Source organism: Ursus americanus, chromosome 1 (assembly GCF_024610735.1).
Source record: "Ursus americanus isolate L20-20 chromosome 1, mUrsAme1.1.p, whole genome shotgun sequence".
Classification (NCBI taxonomy): domain Eukaryota; kingdom Metazoa; phylum Chordata; class Mammalia; order Carnivora; family Ursidae; genus Ursus; species Ursus americanus.
This window is the reverse complement of record NC_142127.1, coordinates 18,586,859-18,605,816: the sequence shown is the minus strand read 5'-3', so window position 1 is coordinate 18,605,816 and position 18,958 is coordinate 18,586,859. Positions and strand designations below refer to the sequence as shown.

The 18,958-nt window shown below is 43.1% G+C and overlaps 1 long non-coding RNA gene across 1 annotated transcript in view; it reads right to left on the bottom strand.

Moving 5' to 3' along the window:
* Positions 1 to 462: 462 nt before the first annotated feature.
* The window catches only part of LOC123782576 (uncharacterized), a 160,186-nt gene continuing 141,690 nt past the window's right edge, over positions 463 to 18,958 (bottom strand). Inside the window, exon 3 of the long non-coding RNA XR_006777016.2 lies at positions 463 to 1,308. This is a non-coding gene — a long non-coding RNA (uncharacterized LOC123782576). The remainder of the gene's footprint in view (positions 1,309 to 18,958) is intronic.

Sequence of the window (18,958 nt, the reverse complement as noted above, 5' to 3'; positions counted from 1 at the left end):
AAGTGGTACTGATGAAAAGTTATGTAAATACCATAACTCAAGATCATATCTTACATGTAAAGAACAGATTCAAGGACAAATGAAGGGAGGTAAAGCAATTTGTGCTGGGAGAAGTGAGAATATGACTGTGCCAATCAAGCTAACAAAAATGTAAGTCTGTAAGAATAGGAAGCATGACGAGAAAAATCTGAAAACTGGATTGTAGTGGACTGGTGAGGCATTTACCCCTAGCCCTCCAAGGTGACATCTATTATAAAAATGATTTCCAATAACAGCAGAAAACCATAAAAACTTCACTGGTATTTTCCCACAAAGCACAATGACTTCTTTGATAGAACAATAACGTTTTTCCAGAACAACTACAAACATTGTAAGGGCTTCCCAACACAAAATAGATGAATTTTATTGCTAAAAGTGATGTAGAAACCAAAACTACAGAGGCATCATAAAGGATGCGCTCTTCACAAAAATAGGGATATGCCGCACTTTTGCCAAGAAGTTTATAAAAACAGCTACAAAGGTAATGATAATATTATGCTGGGAAAGAAGCAGAACTATCAGCAAGATTTCGCTATGAAAGAACATTGGTAGATGTTGCATAATATCAGTAGTTTATCCCATAGGAAAGAGCTGGTATCATGTCTGTGTAGATATTTCACTTTCTATCTGGACAAAATTCAGTGCAGCGAGAGGGCACATATATGAAAGAGAAGTACTCCCCCGAGCCTCTTTTTTTTTCAACAGCTTTATTGAGATATAATTTATATGCCATACAATTCCCCCACTTAACACAAGTCAGCGGTTTTTCGTATGTTGCATTACTCATCTTTTTTAATTGTGGTAAAAATATATACATTAAGTTTGCCACTTTAACCATTTTTAGACATACAGTTCAGTGGCATTAAATACATTTAGTGTTGGGCAGCCATCACCACTATCTATAAGACTCTTTTCACTGAGATATAGTCCATCTGATGATGGTTTATCACTGAAGAATCCATGTTCTACGTAAAGACGACTTCCAATGCTTATTTTGTGAGTTGTGATGTAACGTGGGAAAGTATAGTGGCATCAGTTTTGGCGAAGTTCATCTCTGTGCTTCAAGGAAGGAATTCCCAGTGAGCTGAAGATAGCACATCTGAACACCAATCTACCCACTGCTCCGTCAAAGAGATCAGTTGGCCATCAGCAACGTGTCTTGATGCCTTGATGGTTTTGAAAGTGTTTCCCCAGGAAGCAGGCTCTGAGGTGGAGATTAGCATACAGGATGTGTATGCTATAATTAAGGCATATGCTTGGGATAGGCATCTGTTGAAGGGAAAGAAAAGATGCAAGAGTAAGCAGAGGGAGACGCTGAGTGGCAGTATACCAACAAACTCCTCAGCCATCCCCCATGGAGCTATGGATCTAGGAGATAGCTCTTCAGGGCTTAACTGAATTGAGGGGTTGGGACTGAAACTTCATACCCCCTTATGGATCAGTCACTGGATATAAGCTGTCCCTTGGCAAGGAAGTTTCTTTAGCCAAGTCAATCACCCAAAGGGGCTAAAAGCTGAGAGCCATCTTCTAGCTGCATTCCCAGCAGGAAGAGGAATTTGTCCTCCTGCCCTAAGGGAAGATCTGGGAAGAGCATCCTCGTATCTAGCACACTCCACCCCTTGCTCATCTCAGATCCATTTCTTCACATGGCTCTGGGAGCAACTCTGACATTCCCCAGGAAACTTAGGAGAGGAATTTAGTGAGATAAACTATTGCCCCTATCATTGCAGCTGGTCTCAGGGCTGTAACCAAATTTCCCACCTCTACAACTGGTTCCGGATTCTCCTCCCCCTTAGCTAGCACATTGATTAGTCTCACTGGTTTTTCTGGTGGCATGACACAGACCCTCACAAGTGAATGGTCACTATGCCTATTTCAGGCCAGGGTGGCTGAACTTGTCCAGTTACTATCAAAGTTGGATAAGGAAGTTCAGAGAGCTACCCAAGAAAATCAACTGAATGCCATATTCCTCCCTGGTCTCATTGTATAACAGCAGCCCTACCTCTTCCTCATGATTAGGACCAGTTGCCCCTGCCAAGATGGTGACTCCTCTGCTTACCTGCTGATCCCTTGCCACAAGGAGCCTGAAGTGTGCAGGTAGCAGCCATAGCTTCTAGTTCAATGGGACTGTTGCTTTGTCCCCTGACAGAAGTGTTCATGGTCTTCTTTAGGAGCTAGGATCTCTCAACCATAAAGCCCAGAGTTCTGGGAATGAGAAGCATGAATGTCTATGCTGCTGGGCCCATGCATAACCTCCATTCTGGCCACCATGGCTACTTTATTCATGCCCCATTGGACCAGCACTGGGGGAGTTGATGACAGAGACTGGCTGCTGTCATATGGCCAAGTTGCCTTGTCTACTTGATTGTTTAGTGCTTCTTCCACACTGGATGCTGTCTGTGTGCTTTATCATGAAAAACAGAGATCTCTTCCCTTATTTCCTACTCCCATATGCCTATCCACATGAATTGACCCCAGACATCCTTGTTTCTGACCTTCCCATCTTTCTCCTTCCAGGCCCCGTAATTACCCACTCACCACTGATCTAGAGTGTGAATATATTCTAACCTTGAGGTCACTTCTCCTTCTGCCCAAAGGTGCACCACCAGAAGCCCTATTCATTGGGAGAATTTTCTGTCATCATTTCTCTCAAGGCCACCCTGAAAAGGACGTAGTGCAATCACCATTTCAGTTTAAACATACCTAGTCAAGCCATGCACAAACCAAGCTCAGAGTTTTTCCTCTTCTATCAGCTGGTCATAGAGAATCCTTCATAGTCACAGAAGTGAACTAAGGGGGTGGCGCCTGGATGGCTCAGGAGTTTAAGCATCTGCCTTCAGCCCAGATCTCAGGGTCCTAGAATCACGTCCACATCAGGCTCCCTGCTCAACGGGGAGTCTGCTCAGTGGGGAGTCTGCTTTACCCTCTCCCTCTGCCCTCCCCCTCCCCCCACTTGTGCATTCCCTTTCTCTCTCTCTTTCTCTCTCCCTCTCAAATAAATAAATAAAATCTTAAAAAAAAAAAAGAAGTGAGCTGAGAGAAGGGCACTGGTGCAACCATGGTAAATGACATGGGGCTCTAGATTCCCTTTCTCTGCAGTTTCCTTGTGCCCTCTGGTCCTATTCATGCTCAATCCTGGATGTACCGATTCCATTTTACTGTGGACTGTTATCAGGCCTTCTCAACCTTAGAAGGCTGACTAAATTCAGTTCATTATGGGTAATTCTGGCCATATGGTCACTTGATGTACCATCATGGTCAAGAATGAAGCTTCTACTAGACCCCACAAGTTATTTTTCAGAAGGTATATAATTCTCATTGCAGATGGCATTGCCTTGTTCCAGAAACCTAAGGGTCTACATTGTAATTCTCCTACTGGGTTTGCCATAACCTCCACCAGGCATCTTTTCCCACTACTAATATCTCCAATACCATAGGGTCTACCTGGTCATATGGCCTAAGCCTGTACCTGCTCTGGGCACCAGTCAAAGCTGACAGCCTTCCATTTCATCTATATGAACTAGAGCAGTACTCCCAGATATGGAATATGTTGTCTCCAGAACCAGAAGAAGCTTACCAAGAGTTCTATGTTATGCTTTCTTTTTTGTGGTGGGAGGTATATGATGCAACAATTTGTTCTTTCCTTTGGAAGGGATATCCTGGCATGCCTCAGAGTAGGAGACCCTAAATATGTTACTGATATGGTGGGTCCCTGAATCTTTATAGGGCTTATGTCCCACCCTCTGAAGTGTACGCATTTTACCAAAATAAGACATATGCAACCTGATTAGCATGATATCATTCACACAATAGACCAAAGTAATATTCTATAGCATGTCCAAATAATTCAGACTATTTTATGACAGAGGGCAGGAGAATTAACATGGTCTTGGGGCAAAACCATAAGTGGATATTTTTGCCCTTTCCAAGTCAATACAAGTTGTTTCTGATCCTCTTTTCCAGTAGGGTTGAAAAAGAAAGTGATAGCCAGAGGAATGACCACATATCATACACCTCAGGCCATGCTACTCTGTTCAACAAAAAAGTTGCAGTTGGGGCTAGTAGTTGGTTAAGTTCACAGTGGTCATCTTTCAGGATTGATCTACTGTGTTCAGGGGCTGGGTTGGTCTACTAAGTGTGATATGATTGGGACCACCATCTGGTATATTTAAGACTGGTACTAATATCTGTTATTACCCCCAGAATGCAATATTATTTCTGGTTTTCTCTCTTGTCGGTGGGCAGTGTGGAGAAGGGCCATTTCAGGAGTTTCCATCTGACCTTTACTGTATCTCTTACAAGACCCACAGGACAAGAATCCAATGTGGGGGTTGTGCCAACTACTAAGTACATCTACTCCAATCATAAATTCAGAGACTGGAGAAATAATCATCAGGTGGGTCCACAGATCCAGTGAATTTACTGTGAGCCATACCTGACCCAAAACTCCATTTATTACTGACTTTCGTATACCCCTACTATCAAAGGGGCCCAAGATTATGCTCTAGGTCTCCAGGTTTCAGTGTCAACTCTGACTCTGTGTTCAACAGTCTTTGAAAATGTTTGAGCATTCCCCTTTTCCCAGGGCAAAGTTACCAGAATAAGTGGTTCATAGTCCCTTTGGGGAAGGACAGAGGGATTCGTTTCTGAACACACTGAGGTGTTTCAGGATCCTTCCTCCCGGAGGCCTCCTTCATTAGATAGGTTCCTGGTTCAAAAATTGACTCATGTCCAGAAACTGGGCAAGGGATCATGAATTTTTATTGAAATAGTGGCTCCTGATCATCCATCCATGTTTCCTTTAGGGTAGCACATTTATGGGCTGCCCAATTCTTTTGCCCCTAAGGATATTGAGTTCTAATAACTATCTCTACAATGACCTGTGGGTCAGGTGGCCTCCTTGGATACCATTTGACCTTGCTTCCCATTACAGTAATTGTCCCCACCTGGCTTCTGACCATAAAGCCCTGCCAACAGTCTCTACCGTTCTGGATTCCTTTGATCCCTGATATCTGTGAACCCAGTTCTGTATTATCATTTCCTATTGTTGGGCCTGGAATACAGAAGACAAGCACCACTGAGCTTCTTAGTGATGCACCAGTATTCCTTATTGCTTTGGTCAATGGTGTGTCCTCCTGGCCCTTCCATAGAATGTAATCATTGTGTGGATTTTATACCCTTACATAGTATATCCACTCTCATGTGCCCACTTCTCTGAGCCTTTTAATTCCTTCTTCCACCATCTGCCACAGAATTCTGTCATTTCTGCTTCTATTAGCGTAGACTATCATTTTTCCCACACTTCTAAGAGCCATCCTTGCCACATGTTTACCATTTCCTGGGGCTCCTTACCACGGTGTTAAATCCAATATCTCAGAAGAGCGCTCCCATGTTGATAAACTCCCCTTTATCAAATGTATGATCTGCTCTTCTCAGTCCTGCACTCTCAGCATCCAGTGCTCTCCTGGATCCTTGGTATAAGTTGGCTAGGTCCTGCACTTCCCTCCCTGGACAGAGCCAGCATGTCCTCTCCTGGGTTATGTTATGATTTAGCCCTAGCCATTGATTTAATGAACAGAAAAGGAAGGAAAGGAAGAAATGCATGTTGTCTTATAGGGAAAGGTCTCTGTGTCATCTTCAGGCAAATTGGAGATGTGGGTCACCTGTGCAGACTCAGAGGGCTCAGGTGATTCTCAGGATTCAAGATATTTGGATGCATCAACCTAGGTGTCCCAAGCCCATGTTTCAGTGTCCCATTTTTTTCCAACCAAGACCTTAACCTTATAATAGCAGACAGCCTTGGCTGGGGATTTTAATACATTTTTAGAGCTCAATTACTCTTAAAATTAGATCCTGGGCCAGATCCTTAGCAGTCTCTCCTATTGAGGAGATGAAAACCTCTTTGTATGCTACTAAGGAGGCCCTTTGAATTTCACACTTAGATTTTGACTACCAGTTAATGACTCTCAGATTTTGGTCCTGTTTCCAGGGTGAAGTTTAGTTATAGCTACCAAATTCCACCGTCCTTAAAGTTACCATTTCCCCTTTATTTCTGAAAAGCCTAATACATTGCATGAGCCATCACATTGTCTGCCATCTGTGTAACATCCCAGTTCACCACCAATAAGAGTTTCAGTGGTGCTACCACATTAAAATAGGGGCTATCTGTGCCCCACATACACCAGTGATGGGGGTTCTTGCTACCAGCAGGCAGCATGTGACCTGGACCCAAACTCCCACCCCAGTGACTGCTTTCTCCCATCTCTTCTGGTGCCAATTACCACAGATTGGATTTCTGCCAGGAGCAGATTTGAGAGATGTTATCATGCAGGGCATTTATTAGGGCTTATTCTTAAAACCAACACTTACAAAAAAGAGAAAGGAAGCAGAATTGGGCAAAGGGAGAATTTGAGCTGTGATACAGTCCTAAGTCAACCCCACAGGGAGTTCTGAAGCTGGGACGACCCTTCAGAGTTGTCCCCAGTTGGAACAGCGGATGGAGCTTCTCTACCCCCACACTGAGCAGTCAGCCCCTAGAAGGAGAAATGACCTTGAGTGAGGCATTTTTCTTTGTCATTGTCATTTCATTTCAAGGAGAGCTGATGAGGGTTTATGGCTGAAAGCCGCCTTCCGGTTGCACTCCCCGCAACTGGGAGGTGTGACCGACAGAAAACAAGTCCTTCATTTCTGGAGAGATCTGTGCAGCCAACACCACAGCACCCACCACAGAGGAAATGGTGAAAAGTGGGAACATTATGAAATTGCAGTCACCGATAGATAATGACATATGTTAGCTCCTCACGAGGAAGGAGTTTTGAAACAAAAGATGAGATAAAAATAATTTCTTCATGGATGGACCTCAAGGGCATTATACTGTATGATTTCTCTTATATGCAGAATTTGCTAAATAAACAAACCAAGCTCATAGATACTGAGAACAGAGCTATGGTTGCCAGAGGCAGGGGTGGGGTGAAGTAGTTTAAATAAAATGAAAATTAAAAAATAAAATAAAAATAAAAAATAATAATTTCTTCATGATCATTTCTATGATTTCCAGTGGCTTGCCATAAGGTACATATATGTCATTGACATATTCAGCATTATCCGTCACCTCAACCTGTATGAACATGTGAAGGATAAGATACCTGGATTTTTTTTTTTAAAAGACTGAATCATGTGGTGTAAACAGCTCAAAATACAAATAATAATAGGAATAATAATAATAATATTTTTTTTATTCATTGCCAGCATTTAATGGCTTTCCTCACTTACAAGAAAGCAAAACCTACTATGTATTATTTTATACATTTAAATGCACACCTGAATGTGGCAATAAGACATAAATGAATACTTTCCAGAGCCAAATGGAACCCAAGAATAGACTAGGAACCTGTTTGCCATTATCTCCTGATTTGCAGCATCCAATTGTCCCACATTTAAGCATGATAATCTCATCCACTGAGCATCTGACAAACATCAGATACAGTCTTCAGAGAGCACTCTCACCATAATTTCTGCATCTGTGTAAGACTGAGATATCCAGAAGCAAATATATGTGCTTTTCCCCAAACCTTCTAATTGAGATATGATTTCCTAATTTAATAAAATAGGGAAAAAATATTTAAAAAGAAATAAGAAAAGACAAAAGAAGCAAAAAAAAATGTACCTGGTATAGCCCAGATTGATGACCAAGTGGTTGATACAAACAGATTATGAATGTCGTAATGTAAGATTCCCAATATCTTTCTCTTATTTCATTTAGCATGATACCATCTAGGTCCATCCATGATGTCACAAATTTTACCCCATTTTATTACCCTCATTGTCATTATCATGTACATTTGTCTACTTGTTTGTTGCATGTCTTCCTGATTGAAACATAAGCTCACTGAATACAGACACCTTGTCTTTTCACCCCTGTATCCCCACCACCTAAACCAGTGTCAGGCACAAAGCACACACTTACTAAACATTTGCTGAATAACTCACTGAATGACACTTTGACTTATCCATCCATCCATCCATCCATCCATCCATCCATCCATCCATCCATCCATGTATCCATCATGTACTTATGCATCCATCATAGGAGAAAGCCATGCATACTAGTGAGTGAGTTTTATTATCTACTTCAAGGACTGAGTAAGTTTTATACTTATATTATGTGACATAATATTCTGGAGAAGGAGTTCTAAGATGAAAGTCCATAGACCCAACACACTGGTGACTAGTGGAGTCGTCTTCCACCTTTATTTCCCCAGTGCTTCCAGGGGTAATGACAAGAGGGCAGCCAGCAAAAGAAAAAAGGACCTGGAACAGGCATAGCTGGAACTTGTGTCATCGATCTTATTATGCTTTGTGTTGACTTCTTATTTTAAAAACCTCCTCCCCAACACCTTGCTGACCCAGCCTAAATCACCCCTTTGTACAATACAGTATATATCTGATGCCCAATAATATATTCTTTGTTCTGCCTTCCCCCTGCCCATATAGTTCCATTTATTATCTAAACTTACTTAGGCATTTTCAGCAATCTTTTCATGTTGTTCCACACACATTTTCTAAAAAGCCAGCTGTGCAATTCAGACCATCCCTGGAGATTATTGACCAAGTTGGATTTGCATTTATGAGCACATAACTGAAGCTGACACGGGCTTTACCAGAATTGATAGCTCTTGGAATAATTTGCCATCACAGCATTTTACAAACAGCTTCATAATACATCTAAGGGCAAGGCAGGTTTTAATTAGTGTCACTAATAGCTAAGTATTCTGAGGTGAAATAATTAAGTGGCTGGACCAATAGGAGCAAGGGATGGAAGGTGAACTTGAAGTCTGTGCAAGTTTGAGGTGGTAGAAGTTTCCACCTGCCTTTGGGGTGGTGTTGGGAAGTTGTACTTTTTGCTGAGATGACTCTCCTGTTAGCACTGATCAGGAATTACTGATGGCAAACTTGGTTTCTATGCGTACAATATCATTTTGAAACACCCTTCTCTCTTTAGTTTTTCCTCTCATTTAATTGTGGTTCTCTATTTTACAAGGAAAGCAGCTGCCCATGTAGAGAAGAGGTGCACCGTTCAGATTCATGGTTTACAGTTTGCTAAATGTAAGCCTGAATAATCCTTTCATATCATTGGATTACTCTCCCCAAGCAAATTTTCCCAGCTTTCATCATGAGAATGGGCTCCCTGCCAAGAAACCACCCATCCCAGCTCAGGTCCACCTGGCCTTTCCCGGATTGTCAACTCTTCCATCTTCAGTCATTAAAAGGGCTTTCAGACCGAATATTTGCACAGCCATTTCTGAAAGCCGAACACAAAATCTTTGTTCCAAAGAGTCACTAACCTCTATGCAGGATTCTGATCTGAATTATTATCAGGAAAAGAGAGAGAAAGAGCCTTTGATCACTGGGTCAGTTTTCTCTTAATATCATCTAATAAGATCAAAATCAATTTATTTAAAGTTTAAATAATAACCACGGTCAGATCAGACAATTTAGAGATGATATACCTATTACTATTAGTGCTCTCTATAGGTGGCTGCATTCAGAAGGTAGGTTAAGAAAGCCATCCTAAAATTCCTAAATGCCCCATAAATGCTACATCAATTAAAGTTTTAATGGTTTTGTTTTTTTTTTTAATTCATGGTTATTTGCTGCCTAATTTCCTCCACAGGTCCAGAGAAGGGGACCTTCTTGGGTTTCAAAGGGAAAAGTTTCTTTGTGATTGCAAAACCAAACAAGGGGTTTGATTCACACACTCCTCTGTCAATCACGTCTGAAATTCTGAGGATGTATTAACTCTCACAGAGCCATACAATAGCACCTTGCTATTCAATCACTGATTTTGATCCATCCTCAGCTAATCTTGAACAACTGTAAGCAAGCAATTGGCAGGGGGAGGTGTGGGGAAAGAGCCCCTTTCCAATTCAGGTACCCTGACTCACAGGATTTTAGGACCTAAGGGCTGCATTCACTGCACAGGCAAACACCCAGACGTCCATTTTGAACCATTTTGATCCACACCACTAAATCCATTTAAAGTATCATGAAACCAAAAGGTTCTTCTGTACATTTTCCACTTTTTACTTTCAGGAGTCTGAGTGAATTCAGCTTTCAAGATGTTGAAAGTATACTCAAGAGCAATATGCTGGGTAGGCTTCCATTATGCTATTTTATTGATTTACTTGAGCCCAACAAGTCAAAAGTGGCAAGGGAGAAAAATGCATTTTTCTGTGGCCCAAGCCTGCCTTTCCCATTCTCTGGCCCTTCCACTGCTTTCCAGAGCTGCCACAGCCAAAGGAGGTGGAGGGTGAGGGAGGGGCCGGAGGGGCCGCAGGGGCGGGAGGGAGGGACCTCGCCCAGAAGGATAACAATCAAAGTTAGATAGAGCTCTAGCCTTTCACTACTCCCTTTCCTCCCATCTTCCAGAAGACACAGGCATCAAGGCCCTGCAATCCACTCTCCAAGGATGGCCCCTCTGGTTTAAATAAGGTAATCCTACGGTGGGAACTCTGAGGAAAATGAGTAAATGTCTTGCTATATGGCTGACTGACAATATATCTTATTTTAAAATATAAGTTCCTTGAAGACAAGGGACTATAATTTTTATGAAGAGTAGAAGGTGACATCTAACAAATGGTGATAAGAAACTACCTGGAACTCAGCTTCCATTCATAGAAGTCTGTTCGGCTTGATGTGCAGTCACACTCCCAAGTTTCACTTTGCATTTCTGGGTTCATCAAACCCTCAGATTTCAATGTTGAAAGTCAAAGCGAAACCCCCCATGAAGAAAACCACACTGATTTTTACCTGCTTTAATGTCAATGTTTTGAGAAACTAGCATTAAATCAGTCCACTTCACTCCACGCTCACCTTTTGGTCTCTATAAAAACCTCCAGTGAAGCATCAGCAACTTTGACTTGCCACAAAAATGCTCACCAACGAAAGGGTTTTTAATTAAATCCAAAGCCTTCATGTTGATTTTAAAATGTTTTTGAAGATCCCTGCAAGAATGTCTCATTTCAGTTAAGTATTTAAGGGTTGATAGAGGAAAAACAAGGCACTTGTAAATTTCAACCCATTGTAGGTGCTTTGTGAAAGCTTGAATCCCCCAAAACAAATGCCAAAACTATGTAAATTCCTCCCTTAATATGCATACAATAACACTGTCAAACAAAACAGAAAAAGAGAAACCCGCACAACCAGTGAGGGCAGAGGGGGAGGAAAGAGGAAGACCTTGGAGGGAAAAAAGATCCAAAGATGGATTTCTTTTTCACCCATTTCTGGAACAGATCGAATTGCACCTATTATTAGAGTAGGTCTGATTGGTAATGCTCATCTGCTTGAAATGCTCTCATCAGGCCCAGGGGCCAGTTGGTCTGGGGCTGAATTTATTCCGTTCCATTTACCTGGGGCCATCTTCATCATATTGGGCAGCATTTCTGGATACTTTTGTATATGTCCCTTTGAAAGGATAAGACAGGGGCCAGTGTGGTTTCTGTGAGGCCCCAGGGGAGTTGAGAGCCGAACTGAAGAACTAGGAAGGAAGCCAAGACCCTATTGCTGGGAATGTACAAACAGCAGAGGAGGAGTGGCCAAGTCAAGGACCTGTCATGGTCACAGAGCCAGAGCTGATCAGGAGGGAACAGGTTGGCTGGGATGAAGAAGGGAGAAGTCAGGGGCAATTCTAGAAGACTATCTAATGGGAATATTTGGACGCTTCACATCCTTTCTTTTAAAAAGGAAATGATAACCTTGGGCTTTAGTTTGCTGTCTTCACTGATAAAATTCAAAGGCCCCAAGTGGAAATTCCTCAGAGATGAAGATGAGGAGAATCAGGACCCACTTACCCCATACTGCATTGCCCACTTACTTTTCGGCCACTCCAGCTGGTGGCAATTTCCTTGTGGGTACTGCCTCTTATCTCTCTGTCCTTAGCACTTAGTCCAATGCCTGACATTTGGTAGACATTCAATAAAAGTGTTCAACTGAATGAATAAGTGGACAAATGGTCATGGGGGGACACTACTTGATACTTTCAATCTGGACAGTCTTGGGATGTTTTGGAGGCATTGGTTCCCAGGGTCAATTAAATATCATCAATCTCTAGGAAGCCCTGTGAGTGCTACCCTCCACTCAGTTTGACTTTTCTAGAATGAAAACAGCTGTTTCTTTTCTGGAAACACACAAGGAAGTGCCTTATGGGCAGCCCATCTTCCCGCCTTTTTGCCTTGTAACAGTCTCTCTTTGCCTCAAAAATATAGTATGTGTGTTTCCAAGCTGCAAAGAAACCGTTGAAAATTAAACCACAGAACAGCATTTTAATGAGAACATGATTACCTAACACCCCACTGTGGTTTCAGATGGCCTTGTGCCAACCTTCCAAAGTGCTACCAGAAGCTCAGAGAAAAAAAAAAAAGAAGAAGAAGAAAGAAAAAGAAAAAAAAAAAGTGATTAGCATCCCTTAGTGAAGGTAGCTTTCTTGGATGGCTTCCAGAAAGATCTCTCTAGAAGGACATAGGTTATTGGTGTCTGTAGTTCAACAAAACTTTCTTCCTGTTTTGAAAAATTTGAGAGAAAAAGTGGGGGGGGGCACCCTTGAATTGGTACATGATGTCCTCAACTAGGTGTTTTTAGCAGTGAGCTCTGCTGTGAGTGTCTGTACCCAGCACTGTCTATCTCATCAACTTGAATTCTGCGCACCCACTTGCTATTTCTGTAGGCTGGTTACAAGACCGCAGGTGTTGATGCTGTGGAGTGAAAGCTCCCCTGGCCCCTCAGAACAAAGCCCCAGCGAGCACTGTTCCTCCCTAGTTGGCAGCTTACGCTGTGCATGCCTGGCACTGGGCACAGAGAATAGGCTAGAGGCATTGGGGCTCACGCTGGGGTCGGGGTCGTTCCTTAGGGACATCCTTTCCTTGATCTCCAACTGGCCTAGCACTTCAGCATTTGGGGCTGTGGTTTCATTTCCATGTTGGGTTTCCTGACTTAACCCCTGAACCGCCTTTTGCAGTTATCTTCCTACCGGTTCAATGACAACCAGATGGCCCTGTGAGGCCACAGGAGAAAGCAGATTACAGAGCTGGGAGGCACTGCAGTGGAATTCCTTCATTCCACAGATGGAGAAATCAAGACCTGGAAGCAGTTTCGAGATTCACCCAAAGTCACACAACTATTCAGCATCCTGATTTCCAGGCTGTGGGTATTATTGCCCTAGTCATACTACCTCCAATTTCTTTCAGAAGAATGGCAATTTATTTATTTATTTATTTTTAAGATTTTACTTATTTGAGAGAGAGAGAGCACCAGTGGAGGGAGCCAGGTAGAGGGACAGGGAGAAGCAGACGCCCTGATCAAGCAGGGAGCTTGACAGTGGGGCTCGATCCCAGGATCCTGGGATCCTGACCTGAGCCAAAGGCAGAGGCTTAACCAACTGAGCCATCCAGGTGCCCCATAACATGGTAATTTAAACAACCACTTGCACACAACCTGATGGGCACAGAGTAGGCATAATAGATGCTACTGTCCTTCCTTGCAAAGTATTTAGCACTGTGCTAAACCCTGATAAGGATTAGTGGGAAAGTACCGCAGATTCTTTTCCTCAAGCAGTTACTATATCTTGAAAGTATCATGAAAGTAACAACATGTACACATTCAGCACCCAAACAACACAACCTAAGTCAAAACAGGGTATAAGAAGATGCTTAATAGCGTGAGTATAATGAAAAATGAAACGCTCTTCCCTCTTTACTCCCTTTATCTGGTTAAGTTACTTGGTTTATCTTGAGCTTGTCTCTTCCAGGAAGACTTCCTGGATTTAGTTCAGGTTGGACTGTAAGTGCCTGTGCATTTCTCTAGATGTCAGTGAGCTCTATGAGGACAGGCTCCTGGCCAGCCTTGTGCACTGCTGTATTCCCATGTCTAGTACCTGGGAACATATTTGGTGCTCAGTAAATATCTGGGGAAGGAAGGAGCTGAATGTCCATTGGGAAACTTTGAGTCAGCAAGTGGGACTGAAGGTGAGCTCTAAGATTGGAAGGATTTGTATCAATGCAGAAGGTGGTCCAGAAATAGGTGGATAACACCCCACCTTCATGGAAAAATTATCACAATCTGGCCCAGTGAAAGGTCAGTTCCCATGAATGGAACAGTCATCTTTGATGAAGAGCATCAGGAAGGTGCTATTGGGTAGACCAACAAGGCCTCCCCAACTGGGAGGTCGGGGATGCAGAGAGGATGATGGCAACCAGAAGGAAGATGTGTTACCCTTTAAAAAGAAGAGAATTTAAAAAATCCAAGCCACGAGAAAGCTGCACACAGCAAACCACTCATTCATTTTTAGAATCTGATTTTGAGAACCATCTTCCTACACTTGGCAATGAAATCTTTTCGGCTTCCCCTTGGTAGCTGGGCTTTTTTCACTCCTCAACTTTAAGTTTCAACTCTTCTCAACACCGGAAAAGAAGCTGAGTTTCACCTTGGGAAAATGCAAAATAGTTAGCTGTCGTGAAGAAAAAATGAATTGCAATCTCAATCACAGATTTCTTTGAAAACACTGTGCTAAAGGAAATTCTAAAAGGACCACTGACTCATTTCAGCCAGTGAGCCAGGATGAACATTTAATGTGGTGACTCAGTGGCCAAGGAAACCACTTCTCTTTGGAGAGCAGTTGGTTCTGACTTTTCTTATCTGGAGGACTTTACCAAACAAACAAATATCATCTTTCACTTGGGGGCACCTGGTAGGCATTTACAAAAAAGAAAGGAGTTCCGAGAAAAAGAACTATAATTGTCAGCAGCAACAAGGGCTCGGTTTCTGCTATCTTAGAGCTCATCCACAGAATTATCAAAATCAAGGAGCAAAATGATTTTCGAGAAGGGGGTGTGAAGAAGGAACAATGAGGCATAAAGAACAATAGAATTGGGGCTATAAAATATGCCCCTCCCCCATGTCGAAGGCAGAAGGTGTTACCTTGGGGTAAAGCACTAGCAGGCATCTAATGTCAACTCATACCATTCTCACAAAGCATTATCTTAGAGGAATAGGCAGGAAAAGGGGAGGCAGGAAGAGAGAGGAAGCATGCTCTTAGGGACGTCTACCTGCATTCAAATCCAACCTAGAGCAGACTTACTAGAAAAGTGTGACTTACCTCTAAAAATGGGTCCTAGACTGGCTCATGATAGTTCTGCTCCTCCCCAGGGGAAGGTCACCTGGAGGTTATAGGTTTAAGATCTCAATAGTCCCATAGGGCCAAGGTGTCATTGCACACAAGGCAGCAAAGCCCCATGCAGATGAGGATATATCACGTGATTGTCCTCACCATAGGAGCCATCCCTTTCTCTGGGCCCTTCTGGGAGTGGACTTGAACTTCCATGTGGCATCTGAAACAACCCAAGTCCCAGTGATCTTCTGGATCCTTATGACCAAAAGAAGAGTCTCTCCAGGAACCAGGCAGGTATTTTAGGGGGTGGGCTGCTACCCTGGAAGCAACCCTTTGTCATACACTGCAGCAGCCATGAGAAATGGTGGCTACCATCTTCCTGCTCACCACCAGACTCTGGGGAATCCAGTGAGGCATCCATCTATTACACAGTGCAGGAGAGAGCATGCAAACATCTGGCTTCCCTGGTCTTACACTCCTTCACATAAAGAATAATGCCAGCTTCTGATACCTTTGTCCTCCTCCTTCCCCTGAATCCTTGACACAGGCTGCTATCAGCTTCTAAAGAGTGGTATCCCCAGCATCGGACTGGCACAGAGCAGGTGTGCCATAAATGTTGATGTTGATGGCTAAACTCATGCCAAGAAGTAGGTACCACTTTGCATTATCTCCATTTTGATGAGGCAACTGAGGCCCTAAAAACACCAAGTAACCTGCTAAAGCCCCTCAGTTAGTGAAGCCAGGTCTCTTAGCTCCAGAACCCAAGCTTTAAACAGATTCTGCTCCTGTGCCAAAGGTAGACTGGATACACAAAGGAATTGGGTGTGTCAGAGGCTTCTTACAGAGCACTTCCCCTCCCCTGATCTCAGCAGCATCAGTCTCTTACTAATGGACTAGTGCCTATTTTATGTTCACCAGTCTCAATTGTGGGTTGGAGGTCACAACTGTTTGTCCCTCCTCAAGAGCCGTCACACCCAATGTTCCCTGGTTTCATTTGTGCATTGGGGTTCCAACTGTCACTCCCCAGCCAGCACGTTGGTTTCACTTCCCCGGGCCCTAATTCATTCGTTTTGCTCTTTTTTTTTTTTTTAAAATAGGGATCTATCTACCAGGGTGGGTGTGAGAAGTAAGAAAAGGGGTGTAAACATAAAGCCCACAGGGGCCTCACCATGACGCTGTTCATGCATTAGTGAGCACTTAACAAACAAAAAGCATTGTAATGAAGTATTTTTGTCCTTTCATGGTAGTCCTGTGTCTCAACACTGGGCGACATCAGAATCACCTGGAACATAATGTCAAAGGCCTCATCTCAGCCCTACCCAATCAGAAACGCCAAGGTTGAGGTCCAAGGATCTGGAGTGTGGGGGGCCTGGGCTGAGCTAGATGTTCACCTTTCCAGAAGGTTACATAAGGGATTCCTGCCCAGGGTAGACGGTAGGTTTAGAGGACCTAGAAGCTTCCAAATAACTACCCTCTTATTTGGTTGGTTCTTCGTTGATAGCTCCCTCCTAAAAGCTGAATAGTAACTGGTATACAGAGAAATATTCCTTCTGTTCCATTCCATATTGGTTACCTCCCCAGCTCTCTCTCTGGTAGCCCCAGTAGGGGCAGGCTTTAGGCACCAGACAAAAAATACGCTTCCTCCAGGGCTGCCTTTCTTCTGTCAAACAAGAAGATCACTTTTAACAACCACAAAGTTTCGTGAATCACCAGATGAAAGCTGGTCATACTGTCAGTGTTAATGACGAACATTCTAAACACACACACACACACACACACACACACACACACACACCCAGAAACTAACAAAACTATAAATTCAAGACACTTTCAAATAAATTTGGTATTTTATTAATCACAAAGCATCCACATGCATCTGAAAAGTTGTGGTGCATTATTTATTTAGTCTGAAGTAAGATTTGGGACTTGAGACTATGTGTATCCTTTATAAAAACTTCCCTGGAGGCCCATTGTCCAAAGACTGGGAAACAGTGAGTGCCACCCTGTCAGGGTCAAAGCTCAGTGGCCCATCCACCTGAACTCACTTGCTCCTGAATAGTAAATATCACTCGAAGAATTCAATTCTGAAATAGCACTGTTTGAAATGAGTCACCAATGAGTAGCCAAAGGGCCAGGAAAGTGATCTAAGGTCAAGAAGGAAGGAAAAAATGAATCTGAAAATAAACTCCACCTATTGCCATCGGCCACACTCTGAGAACTGAAGTTGGACACCCAAAGGTAGACCAGAACCCTCAGCAAAGCAACTATTATAGTGCAATAAAGGACTGGAAGCAAAAGTTGCCTATTTTCCTTAAAAATGACTGTGACACAATTCACAAGTAAAGGCACAAATGTAGGGCAAGTTATTCTCAATGTTCTGCTAAAGTTTATTTTTGTAGCTAAGGATCCCTGAAATGATTTTAACTGCAGGTGTCTTGGGTAGGACATCCCAACTATGTGCCCAACCAGGAGGTGAAAGCATAGTGGCATTGTAGACTCCCTGTAAGAGTCCAACTATTTTGCAAAGCTCTCCCCGGCACCCAGGTTTGAAATGGCTCCTTCCTCTGAACTACTGTGCCCCAGCCCTGGTGAGTCTCAGGTCTGAGGAGGGCAGGTGCCATCAGCTCCTTGTTTTCTGTAGAATTCATTTGTGACCATAAAAGTTATGAACATCTGGGGCGCCTGGGTGGCACAGCGGTTAAGCGTCTGCCTTGGGCTCAGGGCGTGATCCTGGCGTTATGGGATCGAGCCCCACATCAGGCTCCTCCGCTATGAGCCTGCTTCTTCCTCTCCCACTCCCCCTGCTTGTGTTCCCTCTCTCGCTGGCTGTCTCTATCTCTGTCAAATAAATAAATAAAATCTTTAAAAAAAAAAAAGTTATGAACATCTGTATATGAACTGTTACTACAGTGCAGATGTTGATTTGAACCTTAAGTCTCTTCAAAGACCTGCATCCTTTCCTTCTGCCTCTTCTCCTATAGTACCACCTCTAACTGGTGTTCAATAAACCACATATAGATATGTTTTTATCTGACATATCGTCCTACCCCAAAGAATCAACTCTAAATCATACCTAGACAGAAAACTTAGACATAAGGATCTTGAAATCTACCCCCCCCTTTTTTTTTGGTCTGACAAGTTTTGCCACTTCTGATGGTTATCTCTTCAAGAGGTGCAAATAGATGAAGTCACCCCAATGACATCAGTAACAGGATATCATTGGCCCACAAGTCAGATGCAGGTATTGGTAAGAAACCAACACCCAGACTTTGAAAAATAAAAGGATAGCCTTCAGACTTTTTCTAAACAGCATCACCTCCCCTCCCAAACAGCCTCTCTCCCTGACCTCTCTTTATCATATCTGAGCTGAAATTCCAGTCACCTGACCTCCTCCTTCTTCCTCCACCCACGTCAGTGAGCACCAGATGCTAGTTCCCCAAGATCTCTTCTATTTATCAGCCTCCCACTACTCCCCGGCTAGCCCAGACCTTTACAATCCCCTGCCCCAGCTATCCAAATAGGTTTGTCTGCTCCCTCCACCTCAGCTTCCTTCTTCCAACCCATTCTACATTCTACTTAAGACTAGTTATTCTAAAGCATGACTCTGACCATATTATAATCCAACTCAAAATCTTCATGGCTTTGATGTTACTTGAAAATACGGTCCGGACCTATTCACCTTGCCTATAAAACATCTCTGCTGTAGCTTCAATGTACCTCCCCAGAGAGAACACTAACTTTAGTCCAATCAAACCGGCT